General features: G+C 47.4%; 1 protein-coding gene across 4 annotated transcripts in view; it reads left to right on the top strand.

The window, feature by feature from the left end:
* The window catches only part of LOC134360101 (proteinase-activated receptor 2-like), a 52,979-nt gene that overhangs the window by 17,736 nt on the left and 16,106 nt on the right, over positions 1–19,137 (top strand). The gene's annotated exons all lie outside the window — the stretch shown is intronic.

Below are 19,137 nucleotides of genomic sequence, written 5' to 3'. Positions count from 1 at the left end.
GGTTCCAGTGATGTGGTATCACAACTCTCCACAGTTCCTTACGGTCACAGGCAGAGCGGTTGCCATACTGGGCAACACACACAAAATGCTGGTGGAACTCGGCGGGCCAGTCAGCATCTGTGGACAAAAGTACAGTCGACATTTTGGGCCAAGATCCTTCAGCGCGATGAACCGTGATGAATCCAGATAGGATACTTACTGTGGTGCGTTGATAAAAATAGGAAAGGGACAGGGGGAACATGTTGGATTTCTTTAGCCTCCTGAAGAATGTACAGAAGACGACAAAGTGTGCAAATAAAAAAATAAATACACAAACAAAACAAATAAAGAGATAATGTTGAGAAGATGAGTTGTAGAATGAGACAATAGATTGTGGAATTAGTTCACTCTCGAGGAGAATGAAGCTATCCTCCCTGGTTCGAGAGCTTGACGGTTCAGGGGTAATAACAGTTCCTGAAGCTGGTGCTGTGAATCCCGAGGCTGTTGTCCCTTCTTCCTGATGCCAGCAGTGAGGAGAGAGCGTGACCTGGATTGTGGGGGCCTTGATGATGGACGCTGCTATCCTGCGACAGCCCTCCTTGTTTCATCAGGCATTTTAGTGAGCACCGAAGTTCCTTAACAAATCATACAGATCCTGGGACTGAACAAAATAATCAAGATACTTAAAACTAAAGAGACTGCCAGTTTGGCTTTTTAAACATAAGAGATTCTGCAGATAATGGAAATATGGAAATCTAAAGCAGGAAGAACAAACGCAACACACATCAAAGTTGCTGGTGAACGCAGCAGGCCAGGCAGTATCTGTAGGAAGAGGTACAGTCGACGTTTCAGGCCGAGACCCTTCGTCAGGACTAACTGAAGGAAGAGTTAGTAAGAGATTTGAAAGTGAGAGGGGGAGGGGGAGATCCAAAATGATAGGAGAAGACAGGAGGGGGAGGGATGGAGCCAAGAGCTGGACAGGTGATTGGCAAAAAGGGTATGAGAGGATCATGGGACAGGAGGCCCAGGGAGAAAGAAAAGGGGGAGGGGGGGAAAACCCAGAGGATGGGCAAGGGGTATAGTGAGAGGGACAGAGGGAGAAAACGGAGAGAGAGAAAAAGAATGTGTGTAATGTGTGTATATAAATAAATAACGGATGGGGTACGAGGGGGAGGTGGGGCATTAGCAGAAGTTTGAGAAGTCCCCCTCCCACTTTCAAATCTCTTACTAGCTCTTCTTTCAGTTAGTCCTGACGAAGGGTCTCGGCCCGAAACATCGACTGTACCTCTTCCTAGAGATGCTGCCTGGCCTGCTGCGTTCACCAGCGACTTTGATGTGTGTTGCTTGAAATTCCAGCATCTGCAGAATTCCTCGTGGCAGCAAGAACAAAACCCCGGAGGAACTCAGCAGGTCAGGCAGCATCTCTGGAAATGAATGAACAGTCGAGGATTCAAGCCGGGACTCTTCATCAGCACTGGAAAGGAAGGAGGAAGAAGGCAGAATAATGAAGTGTGGGGAGGGGAAGGGGGACAGGCTGGAAGGTGACGGGGGAGAATAGGTGGGTGGATGAACTACGAAGCTTGAAAAGGTAAAGGGCTGGAAAAGAAGGAAGCTGATAGGAGAGGAGGGTGGACCGTGAGAGAAAGGGAAGAGGAGGGGTTGTAGGGGGAAGTAATAGACAGGTGAGGAGAAGAGTTAAGGGGCCAGAGTGGGAAGGGGGAAGGGGAAAATGACTGAAAGTTGGAGAAATTGATGTTCATGCCTTCAGGTTAGATGGAATGTGAGATTTTTTTTTACATTTGTTTTGGAAGGATATTATGTATTTGAAGACCTTGAATTCTGCTTCATATTAATGTAGTTTCTCAACTGAAATTAAATCTTTGAAAAGCTTAATCAACACGAACAAATTGGGATATAAACACCTACAATGGTTGGTATATAGGCTTGTATGCAACATTCTGGACCAGTGGAAATGGTCCAGCAGGGTTGTATGGAAACTATTATTACCATTTTTCTTAACAACTAATTTCATTACTTAGCCTAATAGGTTAGATTTACCACAGTACATAATTATCTATTTAAATGTTTATTTTGCTTTTATATCATCTCAATGTGTACTTAAGAGTGTATAAATAATTGTAGTTTTATACATATAAAAAAATGGAAAAGGTTATATGTGTGAAAAAAGTACATGATAATTGTGAACTCCTTATCCAAATAAAAATAAAATTAAAAAAAAAGAAAAGCTTAATCAAGAATCTGCTAACAATGAGTTATTGTGGTTCTGAGTGTTGGTTTCCTGTTTACCAGACAGTGAAATTGGTGCAAGTGATAAATCTTACACTTGCCAGGCACAAAATCTTTGCAAATCCTGTGTAAAAAATCAACAAAAAAGTTCAGCTCTTGCTAATAAAGAGGCACGAATACGGAGAATATTGGAACTTTTTCCATGTTTTTTTTCAGTCTCGTTATTACCATCAAAGAGGAGGTACAGGAGCTTGAAGACACAGTCAGCATTGTTTAGGAACAACTTCACTCTGCCATCAGATTTCTGAACAGTCATGAACATTACCTCCCTACTTTGCTTCCTTTTGGCACGATTTGTTTCTCTACATCTCTTATCGGATCATATAATCATGAATTGCACTGTGCTGCTGCCACATATGTCAGTGATTGTAAACCGTTTGTGGACGTAACGCAGTGTTGGAATCAGCAGTAAATCAGAACTTTCCACTAAGCACCCTAGGTGCTTTCAACATGGGGGTTGGAGCTTTTAAAGTTCAAAGTAAATTTATTATCAAAATACATATATATCACCGTATACAATCGCAAGATTCATTTTTGCAGGCATTCACGGTAAATACAAAGAAACAAGCATAATAATAATAAATAAGCAATAAATATTGAGAACATGAGATGAAGAACTCCTGAAAGTGAATCTTTTAGGCTGAGATTGAAGATGTTTATCAACTAAAAAGAGGATTAAAAACATGTAAACAAAACAAAAACAAAAAAACTTTGAGTTCTTATGAAGGGTGTTCACCCTGACCTTGAACTCAGTTTCCTTTCTCACAGATGCTGACTGACCCGCTGAATGTTTCCAGCCCTTTCTGCTTTTACTTTTTACAATTGTAGTGAGAAACACACCCACCAGGTGCCAAGCCAGAGAGGAATTAGAAGTGAATTTGCATTTCGAGAAGTTGCCATCGTAAACCACAGGCACACAGCAATTCTGCATAGATAGCACCTCCTTTGTCAAACCACGATGGATAATTTTGTTGACTTGCATTTAGACTGGTGAATTGTTAGGTTAAACAGTTAAGGCTGATTTATACTTGTGCATCAAATGTACACCGTAGATACCACGTACCCTACGCCGAACCCTACACTGTAGGGTGACGTGCACCTCCCCAAAAAAGTAACTCATGAATCACAATAACGCAAACTGCAACAACTGTGATTGGTCGGCTTGGTAGCATCGCATTTCCTCCTACGCATTTCCCATTGCTTTTCTTCGCCATGCCTGTACACTGATGCGAAATAAATTATTGGAGACGATGAACCAAATCGTCAAATCTACCTGCCGACATCAGAAAATATTTGAAATGCATTTCCTCGTCCGTGTCTCTCGCGAAGAAACTCAACACAGTGGCATAGAAACCCCACCGCCAACTAGCGTTTTGGTGGTGAATTGCAGAGTGATGCAGACACAACTACGCATGCTCGCTACGGCATAGGGCTATGCAAAAGTATAAATTAGGCCTACGGCATAGCCCGTATGCACAAGTAAAAATTAGCCTTTAGGCAACAGAGTTTTTTGTCGAGTACAGATATGTGCTGTGAGGGCGTTTCTGCGCAAAACATGATTGATTGAGTGGTTGATTTTTGGTTGTGTGTTGTTTTTCATTAATTTTATTCAAAGTTCAAAGAAAATTTATTACCAAAGTACATATGTGTCACCATATACAAGCCTGAGATTCATTTTCTTGTGAGCATTCACAGTAAATAAAAAACAACCCAAAAGAGTCAATGAAGGAGCACAAAACAAGATAGACAAACAGCCAATGTTCAAATGACAACAAAGGGCAAAAACAAAATAAAAGCAATAAATATCGAGAACATGAGATGAAGACTCCTTGAAAGTGAGTCCATAGATTCTGGTAACAGTTCAGAGTTGGGGTGATTGAAGTTGAGTGAAGTTATCCCCTCTGGTTCTACAGCCTGATGGTTGAGGGGTAATAAATATTCCAGATTGAATTGCATTTTTTTGTTCTCCTGTAAATGTCCACAAGAAAATGAATCTCAGAGGTGTATATGGTGATATATACTGTATGCACTTTGATAATAAATTTATTTGAACATTGATCGGTTGTTCCTCATGTCTGATCATACCACCAAACCTGGCAGGGGCTTGGTATGGAAGGATCAGTATAGGGTTCGGTGCAGATGGATCAGTATAGGGTTCGGTGTGGAAGGATCAGTATAGGGTTCGGTGGGGAAGGATCAGTATACGGTTCGGTGTGGAAGGATCAGTATAGGGTTCGGTGGGGTAGGATCAGTATAGGGTTCGGTGTGGAAGGATCAGTATAGGGTTCGGTGGGGTAGGATCAGTATAGCGTTCGGTGGGATGGATCAGTATAGGGTTCGGTGGGTATGGATCAGTATAGGGTTCGGAGTGGAAGGAACAGTATAGGGTTCGGTGTGGAAAGATCAGTATTGGGTTCGGTGTGGAAGGATCAGTATAGGGTTCGGTGGGGAAGGATCAGTATAGGGTTCGATGCGGAAGGATCAGTATAGGGTTCGGTGTGGAAGGATCAGTATAGGGTTCGGTGGAGAAGGATCAGTATAGGGTTCGGTGTGGAAGGATCAGTATAGGGTTTGGTGGGGAAGGATCAGTATAGGGTTCGGTGTGGAAGGATCAGTATAGGGTTCGGTGGGGAAGGATCAGTATAGGGTTCGGTGTGGAAGGATCAGTATAGGGTTCGGTGGGGTAGGATCAGTATAGGGTTCGGTGTGGAAGGATCAGTATAGGGTTCGGTGGGGTAGGATCAGTATAGCGTTCGGTGGGATGGATCAGTATAGGGTTCGGTGGGTATGGATCAGTATAGGGTTCGGTGTGGAAGGAACAGTATAGGGTTCGGTGTGGAAAGATCAGTATTGGGTTCGGTGTGGAAGGATCAGTATAGGGTTCGGTGGGGAAGGATCAGTATAGGGTTCAATGCGGAAGGATCAGTATAGGGTTCGGTGTGGAAGGATCAGTATAGGGTTCGGTGGAGAAGGATCAGTATAGGGTTCGGTGGGGAAGGATCAGTATATGGTTCGTTGTGGAAGGAACAGTATATGATTCGGTGGGGAAGGATCAGCACAGGGTTCGATGCGGAAGGATCAGTATAGGGTTCGGTGTGGAAAGATCAGTATTGGGTTCGGTGTGGAAGGATCAGTATAGGGTTCGGTGCGGAAGGATCAGTATAGGGTTCGGAGTGGAAGGATCAGTATAGGGTTTGGTGGGGATGGATCAGTATAGGGTTCATAAAAAACATAGAAAATAGGTGCAGGAGTAGGCCATTCGGCCGTTCGAGCCTGCACCGCCATTCAGTATGATCATGGCTGATCATCCAACTCAGAACCCTGCACCAGCCTTCCCTCCATAGCCCCTGATCCCTTTAGCCACAAGGGCCTTATCTAACTCCCTCTTAAATATAGCCAATGAACTGGCCTAAACTGTTTCCTCTGGCAGAGAATTCCATAGATTCACCACTCTCTGTGTGAAGAAGTTTTTCCTTATCTCGGTCCCAAAAGGCCTCCCCTTTATCCTCAATCTATGACCCCTCGTTCTGTACATCCCCAACATCGGGAACAAGCTTCCTGCATCCAGCCTGTCCAATCCCTTTAGGATTTTATACGTTTCAATAAGATCCCCCCTAAATCTTCTAAATTCCAATGCGTATAAGCCTAGTTGATCCAGTCCTTCATCAAATGAAAGTCCTGCCATGCCAGGAATCAATCTGGTGAACCTTCTTTAGACTCCCTCTATGGCAAGGATGTCTTTCCTCAGATTAGGGGACCAAAACTGCACACAATACTCCAGGTGTGGTCTCATCAAGGCCTTGTACAACTGCGGTAGTACCTCCCCGCTCCTGTACTTGAATCCTCTTGCTATGAATGCCAGCATACCATTCGCCTTTTTCACCACCCGCTGTACCTGCATGCCCACCTTCAATGACTGGTGTATAATGACACCCAGGTCTCGTTGCACCACCCCTTTTCCTAATCGGCCACCATTCAGTTAATAATCTGTTTTCCTGTTTTGCCACCAAAGTGGATAACCTCACATTTATCCACATTAAATTGCATCTGCCATGAATTTGCCCACTCACCCAACCTATCCAAGTCACGCTGCATCCTCTCAGCATCCTCCTCACAACTAACACTGCCGCCCAGCTTCGTGTCATCCGCAAATTTGGAGATGCTGCATTTAATTCCTTCGTCTAAGTCATTTATATTGTAAACAACTGGGGTCCCAGCACTGAGCCTTGTAGTTCAGTGTGGAAGGATCAGTATAGGGATCGGTGTGGAAGGATCAGTATAGGGTTCGGTGGGGATGGATCAGTATAGGGTTCGGTGTGGAAGAATCAGTATAGGGTACGGTGTGCAAAGAGCAGTATACGGTTCGGTGTGGAAGGATCAGTATAGGGTTCGGTGTGGAAGGATCAGTATAGGGTTCGGTGAGGAAGGATCAGTACAGGGTTCGGTGGGAAGGATCAGTACAGGGTTCGGTGGGATGGATCAGTATAGGGTTCGGTGGGGAAGGATCAGTATAGGGTTCGGTGGGGAAGGATCAGTATAGGGTTCGGTGGGGAAGGATCAGTATAGGGTTCGGAGTGGAAGGATCAGTATAGGGTTCGGTGTGGATGGATCAGTATAGGGTTCGGTGTGGAAGGATCAGTATAGGGTTCGGTGGAGAAGGATCAGTATAGGGTTCGGTGGGGAAGGATCAGTATAGAGTTCAATGGGGAAGGATCAGTATAGGGTTCGGTGGAGAAGGATCCGTACAGGGTTCGGTGGAGAAGGATCCGTACAGGGTTCGGTGTGGAAGGATCAGTATAAGATTCGGTGTGGATGGATCAGTATAGGGTTCGGTGGGGAAGGATCAGTATAGGGTTCGGTGGGGAAGGATCAGTATAGGGTTCGGAGGGATGGATCAGGATAGGGTTCGGTGTGGAAGGATCAGTATAGGGTTCGGTGGGGAAGGATCAGTATAGGGTTCGGAGGGATGGATCAGGATAGGGTTCGGTGGGGAAGGATCAGTATAGGGTTCGGTGGGGAAGGATCAGTATAGGGTTCGGAGGGATGGATCAGGATAGGGTTCGGTGTGGATGGATCAGTATAGGGTTCAGTGGGAAGGATCAGTATAGGGTTCGGTGTGGAAGGATCCGTATAGGGTTCGGTGTGGTTGGATCAGTATAGGGTTCGGTGGGAAGGATAAGTATAGGGTTCGGTGTGGAAGGATCAGTATAGGGTTCGGTATGGAAGGATCAGTATAGGGTTCAGTGTGGAAGAATCAGTATAGGGTTCGTTGTGGAAGGATCAGTATAGGGTTCGGTGTGGAAGGATCCGTATAGGGTTCGGTGTGGAAGGATCAGTATAGGGTTCGGTGTGGAAGGATCAGTATAGGGTTCGGTGTGGATGGATCAGTATAGGGTTCGGTGGGGAAGGACCCGTATAGGGTTCGGTGTGGAAGGATCAGTATAGGGTTCGATGTGGAAGGATCAGTATAGGGTTCAGTGGGGAAGGATCCGTATAGGGTTCGGTGGGGAAGGATCCGTATAGGGTTCGGTGGGGAAGGATCCGTATAGGATTCGGTGGGGAAGGATCAGTATAGGGTTCGATGCAGAAGGATCAGTATAGGGTTCGGTGTGGAAGGATCAGTATAGGGTTTGGTGGGGAAGGATCAGTATAGGGTTCGGTGCGGAAGGATCAGTATAGGGTTCGGTGTGGAAGGATCAGTATAGGGTTCGGTGGAGAAGGATCAGTATAGGGTTCGATGGGGAAGGATCAGAACAGGGTTCGATGTGGAAGGATCAGTATAAGGTTTGGTGGGGATGGATCAGTATAGGGTTCATAAAAAACATAGAAAATAGGTGCAGGAGTAGGCCATTCGGCCGTTCGAGCCTGCACCGCCATTCAGTATGATCATGGCTGATCATCCAACTCAGAACCCTGCACCAGCCTTCCCTCCATAGCCCCTGATCCCTTTAGCCACAAGGGCCTTATCTAACTCCCTCTTAAATATAGCCAATGAACTGGCCTCAACTGTTTCCTCTGGCAGAGAATTCCACAGATTCACCACTCTCTGTGTGAAGAAGTTTTTCCTTATCTCGGTCCCAAAAGGCCTCCCCTTTATCCTCAAACTATGACCCCTCGTTCTGGACATCCCCAACATCGGGAACAAGCTTCCTGCATCCAGCCTGTCCAATTCCTTTAGGATTTTATACGTTTCAATAAGATCCCCCCTAAATCTTCTAAATTCCAATGCGTATAAGCCTAGTTGATCCAGTCTTTCATCAAATGAAAGTCCTGCCATGCCAGGAATCAATCTGGTGAACCTTCTTTGTACTCCCTCTATGGCAAGGATATCTTTCCTCAGATTAGGGGACCAAAGCTGCACACAATACTCCAGGTGTGGTCTCATCAAGGCCTTGTACAACTGCGGTTTACCTCCCCGCTCCTGTACTTGAATCCTCTTGCTATGAATGCCAGCATACCATTCGCCTTTTTCACCACCCGCTGTACCTGCATGCCCACTTTCAAGGACTGGTGTATAATGACACCCAGGTCTCGTTGCACCACCCCTTTTCCGAATCGGCCACCATTCAGTTAATAATCTGTTTTCCTGTTTTGCCACCAAAGTGGATAACCTCACATTTATCGACATTAAATTGCATCTGCCATGAATTTGCCCACTCACCCAACCTATCCAAGTCACCCTGCATCCTCTCAGCATCCTCCTCACAACTAACACTGCCGCCCAGCTTCGTGTCATCCGCAAACTTGGAGATGCTGCATTTAATTCCTTCGTCTAAGTCATTTATATTGTAAACAACTGGGGTCCCAGCACTGAGCCTTGTGGTTCAGTGTGGAAGGATCAGTATAGGGTTCGGTGTGGAAGAATCAGTATAGGGTACGGTGTGGAAAGAGCAGTATAGGGTTCGGTGTGGAAGGATCAGTATAGGGTTCGGTGTGGAAGGATCAGTATAGGGTTCGGTGTGGAAGAATCAGTATTGGGTTCGGTGAGGAAGGATCAGTATAGGGTTCGGTGGGAAGGATCAGTACAGGGTTCAGTGGGATGGATCAGTATAGGGTTCGGTGGGGAAGGATCAGTATAGGGTTCGGTGGGGAAGGATCAGTATAGGGTTCGGTGGGGATGGATCAGTATAGGGTTCGGTGAGGATGGATCAGTATAGGGTTCGGTGGGGAAGGATCAGTATAGGGTTCGGAGTGGAAGGATCAGTATAGGGTTCGGTGCGGATGGATCAGTATAGGGTTCGGTGTGGAAGGATCAGTATAGGGTTCGGTGGAGAAGGATCAGTATAGGGTTCGGTGGGGAAGGATCAGGATAGGGTTCGGTGTGGAAGGATCAGTATAGGTTTCGGTGGGGAAGGATCAGTATAGGGTTCGGTGGGGAAGGATCAGTATAGGGTTCGGTGTGGAAGGATCAGTATAGGGTTCGGTATGGAAGGATCAGTATAGGGTTCAGTGTGGAAGAATCAGTCTAGGGTTCGGTGTGGAAGGATCAGTATAGGTTTCAGTGGGGTAGGATCGGTATAGGGTTCGGTGTGGAAAAATCAGTATAGGGTTTGGTGTGGAAGAATCAGTATAGGGTTCAGTGTGGAAGGATCAGTATACGGTTCGGTGTGGATGGATCAGTATAGGGTTCGGTGTGGAAGGATCAGTATAGGGTTCGGTGTGGAAGGATCAGTATAGGGTTCGGTGTGGATGGATCATTATAGGGTTCGGTGGAGAAGGATCAGTACAGGGTTCAGTGGGGAAGGATCAGTATAGGTTTCAGTGGGGTAGGATCGGTATAGGGTTCGGTGTGGAAGGATCAGTATAGGGTTCGGTGTGGAAAAATCAGTATAGGGTTCGGTGTGGAAGAATCAGTATAGGGTTCAGTGTGGAAGGATCAGTATAGGGTTCGGTGTGGAAGGATCAGTATAGGGTTCGGTGTGGAAGAATCAGTATAGGGTTCGGTGTGGAAGGATCAGTATAGGGTTCGGTGTGGAAGGATCAGTATAGGGTTCGGTGGGGAAGGATCAGTATAGGGTTCGATGGGGAAGGATCAGTATAGGGTTCTGTGTGGAAGGATCAGTATAGGGTTCGGTGTGGAAGGATCAGTATAGGGTTCGGTGGGGAATGATCAGTATAGGGTTCGATGGGGAAGGATCAGTATAGGGTTCAGTATGGAAGGATCAGTATAGGGTTCAGTATGGAAGGATCAGTATAGGGTTCGGTGTGGAAGGATCAGTATAGGGTTCGGTGAGGATGGATCAGTATAGGGTTCGGTGTGGAAGGATCAGTATAGGGTTCGGTGTGCAAGGATCAGTATAGGGTTCAGTGGGGAAGGATCCGTATAGGGTTCGATGTGGAAGGATCAGTATAGGGTTCGGTGGGGAAGGATCAGGATAGGGTTCGGTGAGGATGGATCAGTATAGGGTTCGGTGGGGAAGGATCAGTATAGGGTTCGGTGTGGAAGGATCAGTATAGGGTTCGGTGTGGAAGGATCAGTATAGGTTTCGATGTGGAAGGATCAGGATAGGGTTCAGTGTGGATGGATCAGTATAGGGTACAGTGGGGAAGGATCAGTATAGGATTCGGTGGGGAAGGATCAGTATAGGGTTCGGTGTGGAAGGATCAGTATAGGGTTCGGTGGGGAAGGATCAGTATAGGGTTCGGTGTGGAAGAATCAGTATAGGGTTCGGTGTGGAAGGATCAGTATAGGGTTCGGTGTGGAAGGATCAGTATACGGTTCGGTGTGGATGGATCAGTATAGGGTTCGGTGGAGAAGGATCAGTACAGGGTTCGGTGCGGAAGGATCAGGATAGGGTTCGGTGTGGAAGGATCAGTATAGGTTTCGGTGGGGAAGGATCAGTATAGGGTTCGGTGGGGAAGGATCAGTATAGGGTTCGGTGTGGAAGGATCAGTATAGGGTTCGGTATGGAAGGATCAGTATAGGGTTCAGTGTGGAAGAATCAGTCTAGGGTTCGGTGTGGAAGGATCAGTATATGTTTCAGTGGGGTAGGATCGGTATAGGGTTCGGTGTGGAAAAATCAGTATAGGGTTTGGTGTGGAAGAATCAGTATAGGGTTCAGTGTGGAAGGATCAGTATACGGTTCGGTGTGGATGGATCAGTATAGGGTTCGGTGTGGAAGGATCAGTATAGGGTTCGGTGTGGAAGGATCAGTATAGGGTTCGGTGTGGATGGATCATTATAGGGTTCGGTGGAGAAGGATCAGTATAGGTTTCGGTGTGGATGGCTCAGTATCGGGTTCGGTGTGGAAGGATCAGTATAGGGTTCGGTGTGGAAGAATCAGTATAGGGTTCGGTGTGGATGGATCAGTATAGGGTTCGGTGTGGATGGATCAGTTTCGGGTTCGGTGTGGAAGAATCAGTATACGGTTCGGTGTGGATGGATCAGTATAGGGTTCGGTGGAGAAGGATCAGTATAGGGTTCGGTGGGGAAGGATCAGGATAGGGTTCGGTGTGGATGGATCAGTATACGGTTCGGTGTGGATGGATCATTATAGGGTTCGGTGGAGAAGGATCAGTATAGGGTTCGGTGTGGATGGATCAGTATCGGGTTCGGTGTGGATGGATCAGTATAGGGTTCGGTGTGGATGGATCAGTATAGGGTTCGGTGTGGATGGATCAGTATCGGGTTCGGTGTGGAAGGATCAGTATAGGGTTCGGTGTGGATGGATCAGTATAGGGTTCGGTGTGGAAGGATCAGTATAGGGTTCGGTGTGGAAAAATCAGTATAGGGTTCGGTGTGGAAGAATCAGTATAGGGTTCGGTGTGGAAGGATCAGTATAGGGTTCGGTGTGGAAGGATCAGTATAGGGTTCGGTGTGGAAGAATCAGTATAGGGTTCGGTGTGGAAGGATCAGTATAGGGTTCGGTGTGGAAGGATCAGTATAGGGTTCGGTGGGGAAGGATCAGTATAGGGTTCGATGGGGAAGGATCAGTATAGGGTTCAGTGTGGAAGGATCAGTATAGGGTTCGGTGTGGAAGGATCAGTATAGGGTTCGGTGTGGAAGGATCAGTATAGGGTTCGGTGGGGAAGGATCAGTATAGGGTAAGATGGGGAAGGATCAGTATAGGGTTCAGTATGGAAGGATCAGTATAGGGTTCAGTATGGAAGGATCAGTATAGGGTTCGGTGGGGAAGGATCAGTATAGGGTTCGGTGTGGAAGGATCAGTATAGGGTTCGGTGGGGAAGGTATCAGTATAGGGTTCGGTGTGGATGGGCCAGTATAGGGTTCGGTGTGGATGGATCAGTATAGGGTTCAGTGGGGAAGGATCAGTATGGGGTTCGGTGGGGAAGGTATCAGTATAGTGTTCGGTGTGGATGATCAGTATAGGGTTCGGTGTGGATGGATCAGTATAGGGTTCGGTGAGGAAGGATCAGTATAGGGTTCGGTGGGAAGGATCAGTATAGGGTTCGGTGTAGATGGATCAGTATAGGGTTCGGTGTGGAAGGATCAGTATAGGGTTCGGTGTGGAAGGATCAGTATAGGGTTCGGTGTGGAAGGATCAGTATAGGTTTCGGTGGGAAGGATCAGTATAGGGTTCGGTGTGGATGGATCAGTATAGGGTCCGGTGTGGAAGGATCCGTATAGGGTTCGGTGTGGAAGGATCAGTATAGGGTTCGATGGGCAAGGATCAGTATAGGGTTCGGTGGGAAGGATCAGTATAGGGTTCGGTGTGGAAGGATCAGTATAGGGTTCGGTGTGGATGATCAGTATAGGGTTCGGTGGGGAAGGATCAGTATAGGGTTTAGTGTGGAAGGATCAGTATAGGGTTCGGTGTGGAAGGATCAGTATAGGGTTCAGTATGGAAGGATCAGTATAGGGTTCGATGTGGAAGGATCAGTATACGGTTCGGTGTGTAAGGATCAGTATTGGGTTCGGTGGGGAAGTATCAGTATAGGGTTCGGTGTGGAAGGATCAGTATAGGGTTCGGTGTGGAAGGATCAGTATAGGTTTCGGTGGGAAGGATCAATATAGGGTTCGGTGGGGAAGGATCAGTATAGGGTTTAGTGTGGAAGGATCAGTATAGGGTTCGGTGTGGAAGGATCAGTATAGGGTCCGGTGTGGAAGGATCCGTATAGGGTTCAGTATGGAAGGATCAGTATAGGGTTCGATGTGGAAGGATCAGTATACGGTTCGGTGTGTAAGGATCAGTATTGGGTTCGGTGGGGAAGTATCAGTATAGGGTTCGGTGTGGAAGGATCAGTATAGGTTTCGATGTGGAAGGATCAGTATACGGTTCGGTGGGGAAGGATCAGTATAGGATTCGGTGTGGAAGGATCAGGATAGGGTTCAGTGTGGATGGATCAGTATAGGGTACAGTGGGGAAGGATCAGTATAGGATTCGGTGGGGAAGGATCAGTATAGGGTTCGGTGTGGAAGGATCAGTATAGGGTTCGGTGGGGAAGGATCAGTATAGGGTTCGGTGTGGAAGAATCAGTATAGGGTTCGGTGTGGAAGGATCAGTATAGGGTTCGGTGTGGAAGGATCAGTATACGGTTCGGTGTGGATGGATCAGTATAGGGTTCGGTGGAGAAGGATCAGTACAGGGTTCGATGCGGAAGGATCAGGATAGGGTTCGGTGTGGAAGGATCAGTATAGGTTTCGGTGGGGAAGGATCAGTATAGGGTTCGGTGGGGAAGGATCAGTATAGGGTTCGGTGTGGAAGGATCAGTATAGGGTTCGGTATGGAAGGATCAGTATAGGGTTCAGTGTGGAAGAATCAGTCTAGGGTTCGGTGTGGAAGGATCAGTATAGGTTTCAGTGGGGTAGGATCGGTATAGGGTTCGGTGTGGAAAAATCAGTATAGGGTTTGGTGTGGAAGAATCAGTATAGGGTTCAGCGTGGAAGGATCAGTATACGGTTCGGTGTGGATGGATCAGTATAGGGGTCGGTGTGGAAGGATCAGTATAGGGTTCGGTGTGGAAGGATCAGTACAGGGTTCGGTGTGGATGGATCATTATAGGGTTCGGTGGAGAAGGATCAGTACAGGGTTCAGTGGGGAAGGATCAGTATAGGTTTCAGTGGGGTAGGATCGGTATAGGGTTCGGTGTGGAAGGATCAGTATAGGGTTCGGTGTGGAAAAATCAGTATAGGGTTCGGTGTGGAAGAATCAGTATAGGGTTCAGTGTGGAAGGATCAGTATAGGGTTCGGTGTGGAAGGATCAGTATAGGGTTCGGTGTGGAAGAATCAGTATAGGGTTCGGTGTGGAAGGATCAGTATAGGGTTCGGTGTGGAAGGATCAGTATAGGGTTCGGTGGGGAAGGATCAGTATAGGGTTCGATGGGGAAGGATCAGTATAGGGTTCAGTGTGGAAGGATCAGTATAGGGTTCGGTGTGGAAGGATCAGTATAGGGTTCGGTGGGGAAGGATCAGTATAGGGTTCGATGGGGAAGGATCAGTATAGGGTTCAGTATGGAAGGATCAGTATAGGGTTCAGTATGGAAGGATCAGTATAGGGTTCGGTGTGGAAGGATCAGTATAGGGTTCGGTGAGGATGGATCAGTATAGGGTTCGGTGTGGAAGGATCAGTATAGGGTTCGGTGTGCAAGGATCAGTATAGGGTTCAGTGGGGAAGGATCCGTATAGGGTTCGATGTGGAAGGATCAGTATAGGGTTCGGTGGGGAAGGATCAGGATAGGGTTCGGTGAGGATGGATCAGTATAGGGTTCGGTGGGGAAGGATCAGTATAGGGTTCGGTGTGGAAGGATCAGTATAGGGTTCGGTGTGGAAGGATCAGTATAGGTTTCGATGTGGAAGGATCAGGATAGGGTTCAGTGTGGATGGATCAGTATAGGGTACAGTGGGGAAGGATCAGTATAGGATTCGGTGGGGAAGGATCAGTATAGGGTTCGGTGTGGAAGGATCAGTATAGGGTTCGGTGGGGAAGGATCAGTATAGGGTTCGGTGTGGAAGAATCAGTATAGGGTTCGGTGTGGAAGGATCAGTATAGGGTTCGGTGTGGAAGGATCAGTATACGGTTCGGTGTGGATGGATCAGTATAGGGTTCGGTGGAGAAGGATCAGTACAGGGTTCGGTGCGGAAGGATCAGGATAGGGTTCGGTGTGGAAGGATCAGTATAGGTTTCGGTGGGGAAGGATCAGTATAGGGTTCGGTGTGGAAGGATCAGTATATGTTTCAGTGGGGTAGGATCGGTATAGGGTTCGGTGTGGAAAAATCAGTATAGGGTTTGGTGTGGAAGAATCAGTATAGGGTTCAGTGTGGAAGGATCAGTATACGGTTCGGTGTGGATGGATCAGTATAGGGTTCGGTGTGGAAGGATCAGTATAGGGTTCGGTGTGGAAGGATCAGTATAGGGTTCGGTGTGGATGGATCATTATAGGGTTCGGTGGAGAAGGATCAGTATAGGTTTCGGTGTGGATGGCTCAGTATCGGGTTCGGTGTGGAAGGATCAGTATAGGGTTCGGTGTGGAAGAATCAGTATAGGGTTCGGTGTGGATGGATCAGTATAGGGTTCGGTGTGGATGGATCAGTTTCGGGTTCGGTGTGGAAGAATCAGTATACGGTTCGGTGTGGATGGATCAGTATAGGGTTCGGTGGAGAAGGATCAGTATAGGGTTCGGTGGGGAAGGATCAGGATAGGGTTCGGTGTGGATGGATCAGTATACGGTTCGGTGTGGATGGATCATTATAGGGTTCGGTGGAGAAGGATCAGTATAGGGTTCGGTGTGGATGGATCAGTATCGGGTTCGGTGTGGATGGATCAGTATAGGGTTCGGTGTGGATGGATCAGTATAGGGTTCGGTGTGGATGGATCAGTATCGGGTTCGGTGTGGAAAAATCAGTATAGGGTTCGGTGTGGAAGAATCAGTATAGGGTTCAGTGTGGAAGGATCAGTATAGGGTTCGGTGTGGAAGGATCAGTATAGGGTTCGGTGTGGAAGAATCAGTATAGGGTTCGGTGTGGAAGGATCAGTATAGGGTTCGGTGTGGAAGGATCAGTATAGGGTTCGGTGGGGAAGGATCAGTATAGGGTTCGTTGGGGAAGGATCAGTATAGGGTTCTGTGTGGAAGGATCAGTATAGGGTTCGGTGTGGAAGGATCAGTATAGGGTTCGGTGTGGAAGGATCAGTATAGGGTTCGGTGGGGAAGGATCAGTATAGGGTAAGATGGGGAAGGATCAGTATAGGGTTCAGTATGGAAGGATCAGTATAGGGTTCAGTATGGAAGGATCAGTATAGGGTTCGGTGGGGAAGGATCAGTATAGGGTTCGGTGTGGAAGGATCAGTATAGGGTTCGGTGGGGAAGGTATCAGTATAGGGTTCGGTGTGGATGGGCCAGTATAGGGTTCGGTGTGGATGGATCAGTATAGGGTTCAGTGGGGAAGGATCAGTATGGGGTTCGGTGGGGAAGGTATCAGTATAGTGTTCGGTGTGGATGATCAGTATAGGGTTCGGTGTGGATGGATCAGTATAGGGTTCGGTGAGGAAGGATCAGTATAGGGTTCGGTGGGAAGGATCAGTATAGGGTTCGGTGTAGATGGATCAGTATAGGGTTCGGTGTGGAAGGATCAGTATAGGGTTCGGTGTGGAAGGATCAGTATAGGGTTCGGTGTGGAAGGATCAGTATAGGGTTCGGTGTGGAAGGATCAGTATAGGTTTCGGTGGGAAGGATCAGTATAGGGTTCGGTGTGGATGGATCAGTATAGGGTCCGGTGTGGAAGGATCCGTATAGGGTTCGGTGTGGAAGGATCAGTATAGGGTTCGATGGGCAAGGATCAGTATAGGGTTCGGTGGGAAGGATCAGTATAGGGTTCGGTGTGGAAGGATCAGTATAGGGTTCGGTGTGGATGATCAGTATAGGGTTCGGTGGGGAAGGATCAGTATAGGGTTTAGTGTGGAAGGATCAGTATAGGGTTCGGTGTGGAAGGATCAGTATAGGGTTCAGTATGGAAGGATCAGTATAGGGTTTGATGTGGAAGGATCAGTATACGGTTCGGTGTGTAAGGATCAGTATTGGGTTCGGTGGGGAAGTATCAGTATAGGGTTCGGTGTGGAAGGATCAGTATAGGGTTCGGTGTGGAAGGATCAGTATAGGTTTCGGTGGGAAGGATCAGTATAGGGTTCGGTGGGGAAGGATCAGTATAGGGTTTAGTGTGGAAGGATCAGTATAGGGTTCGGTGTGGAAGGATCAGTATAGGGTCCGGTGTGGAAGGATCCGTATAGGGTTCAGTATGGAAGGATCAGTATAGGGTTCGATGTGGAAGGATCAGTATACGGTTCGGTGTGTAAGGATCAGTATTGGGTTCGGTGGGGAAGTATCAGTATAGGGTTCGGTGTGGAAGGATCAGTATAGGGTTCGGTGTGGAAGGATCCGTATAGGGTTCGGTGTGGATGGGCCAGTATAGGGTTCGGTGTGGATGGATCAGTATAGGGTTCGGTGAGGAAGGATCAGTATAGGGTTCGGTGTGGAAGGATCAGTATAGGGTTCGCTGTGGATGATCTGTATAGGGTTCGGTGTGGATGATCAGTATAGGGTTCGGTGGGCAAGGATCAGTATAGGGTTCGGTGTGGAAGGATCAGTATAGGGTCCGGTGTGGAAGGATCAGTATAGGGTTCGGTGTGGAAGGATCCGTATAGGGTTCAGTATGGAAGGATCAGTATAGGGTCCGGTGTGGAAGGATCCGTATTGGGTTCAGTGTGGAAGTATCAGCATAGGGTTCGGTGTGGAAGGATCAGTATAGGGTTCGGTGTGGAAGGATCTGTATAGGGTTCGGTGTGGATGGGCCAGTATAGGGTTCGGTGTGGATGGATCAGTATAGGGTTCGGTGAGGAAGGATCAGTATAGGGTTCGGTGTGGAAGGATCAGTATAGGGTTCGCTGTGGATGATCTGTATAGGGTTCGGTGTGGATGATCTGTATAGGGTTCGGTGGGCAAGGATCAGTATAGGGTTCGGTGTGGAAGGATCAGTATAGGGTCCGGTGTGGAAGGATCAGTATAGGGTTCGGTGTGGAAGGATCCGTATAGGGTTCAGTATGGAAGGATCAGTATAGGGTCCGGTGTGGAAGGATCCGTATAGGGTTCCGTGTGGATGATCTGTATAGGGTTCGGTGTGGATGATCTGTATAGGGTTCGGTGTGGATGATCTGTATAGGGTTCGGTGGGGAAGGTATCAGTATAGTGTTCGGTGTGGATGGGTCAGTATAGGGTTCGGCGTAGATGGACCCTATACTGATCCTTCCACACCAAACCCTATACTGATCCTTCCCACCGATCCCTATACTGATCCTTCCCCACCGATCCCTATACTGATCCTTCCCCACCGATCCCTATACTGATCCTTCCACACAGAACCCTATAATGATCCTTTCAGGATTCTGAAAGAGAATGCATGCTTTCTTCTTGTAAATATGTTTTATTATGAATATAGTTGATTTGATATAATCCTATCTGACAATCACAGAAAATGATATCGGTAAAAGACGGGATGAAGTCCTACAAAGCGAATTTAGGGAGTTAGGAGATAAACTAAAAAGTAGGACCACAAAGGTAATAATCTCTGGATTACCACCAGTGCCACGTGCTGGTCAGAGTAGAAATAGGAGGATATTTCAGACGAATACGTGGCTTGAAAAATAGTGCAAGGGGGAGGGATTCAAATTTCTGGGGCACTGGAACCAGTTCTGGAGGAGATGGGACCAGTACAAACAGGACAGTCTGCACCTGGGCTCAACTGGAACCAATGTCCCAGGGGGAGCGTTTAATACTGTTGTTCAGGAGGATTTAAACTAATGTGGCAGGGGGATGGGAACAAGTGCAGAGAGACAGAGGGGTGTAAAATGAGGGTAGAAGCAAAAAGTAGTAAGGTGAAAAGTAAAAGTGGCAGGCCGGCA

Source organism: Mobula hypostoma, chromosome 21, assembly GCF_963921235.1.
Source record: "Mobula hypostoma chromosome 21, sMobHyp1.1, whole genome shotgun sequence".
Classification (NCBI taxonomy): domain Eukaryota; kingdom Metazoa; phylum Chordata; class Chondrichthyes; order Myliobatiformes; family Myliobatidae; genus Mobula; species Mobula hypostoma.
Note: the sequence above shows the minus strand (reverse complement) of the source record. Positions and strands in the feature narration are given on the sequence as shown.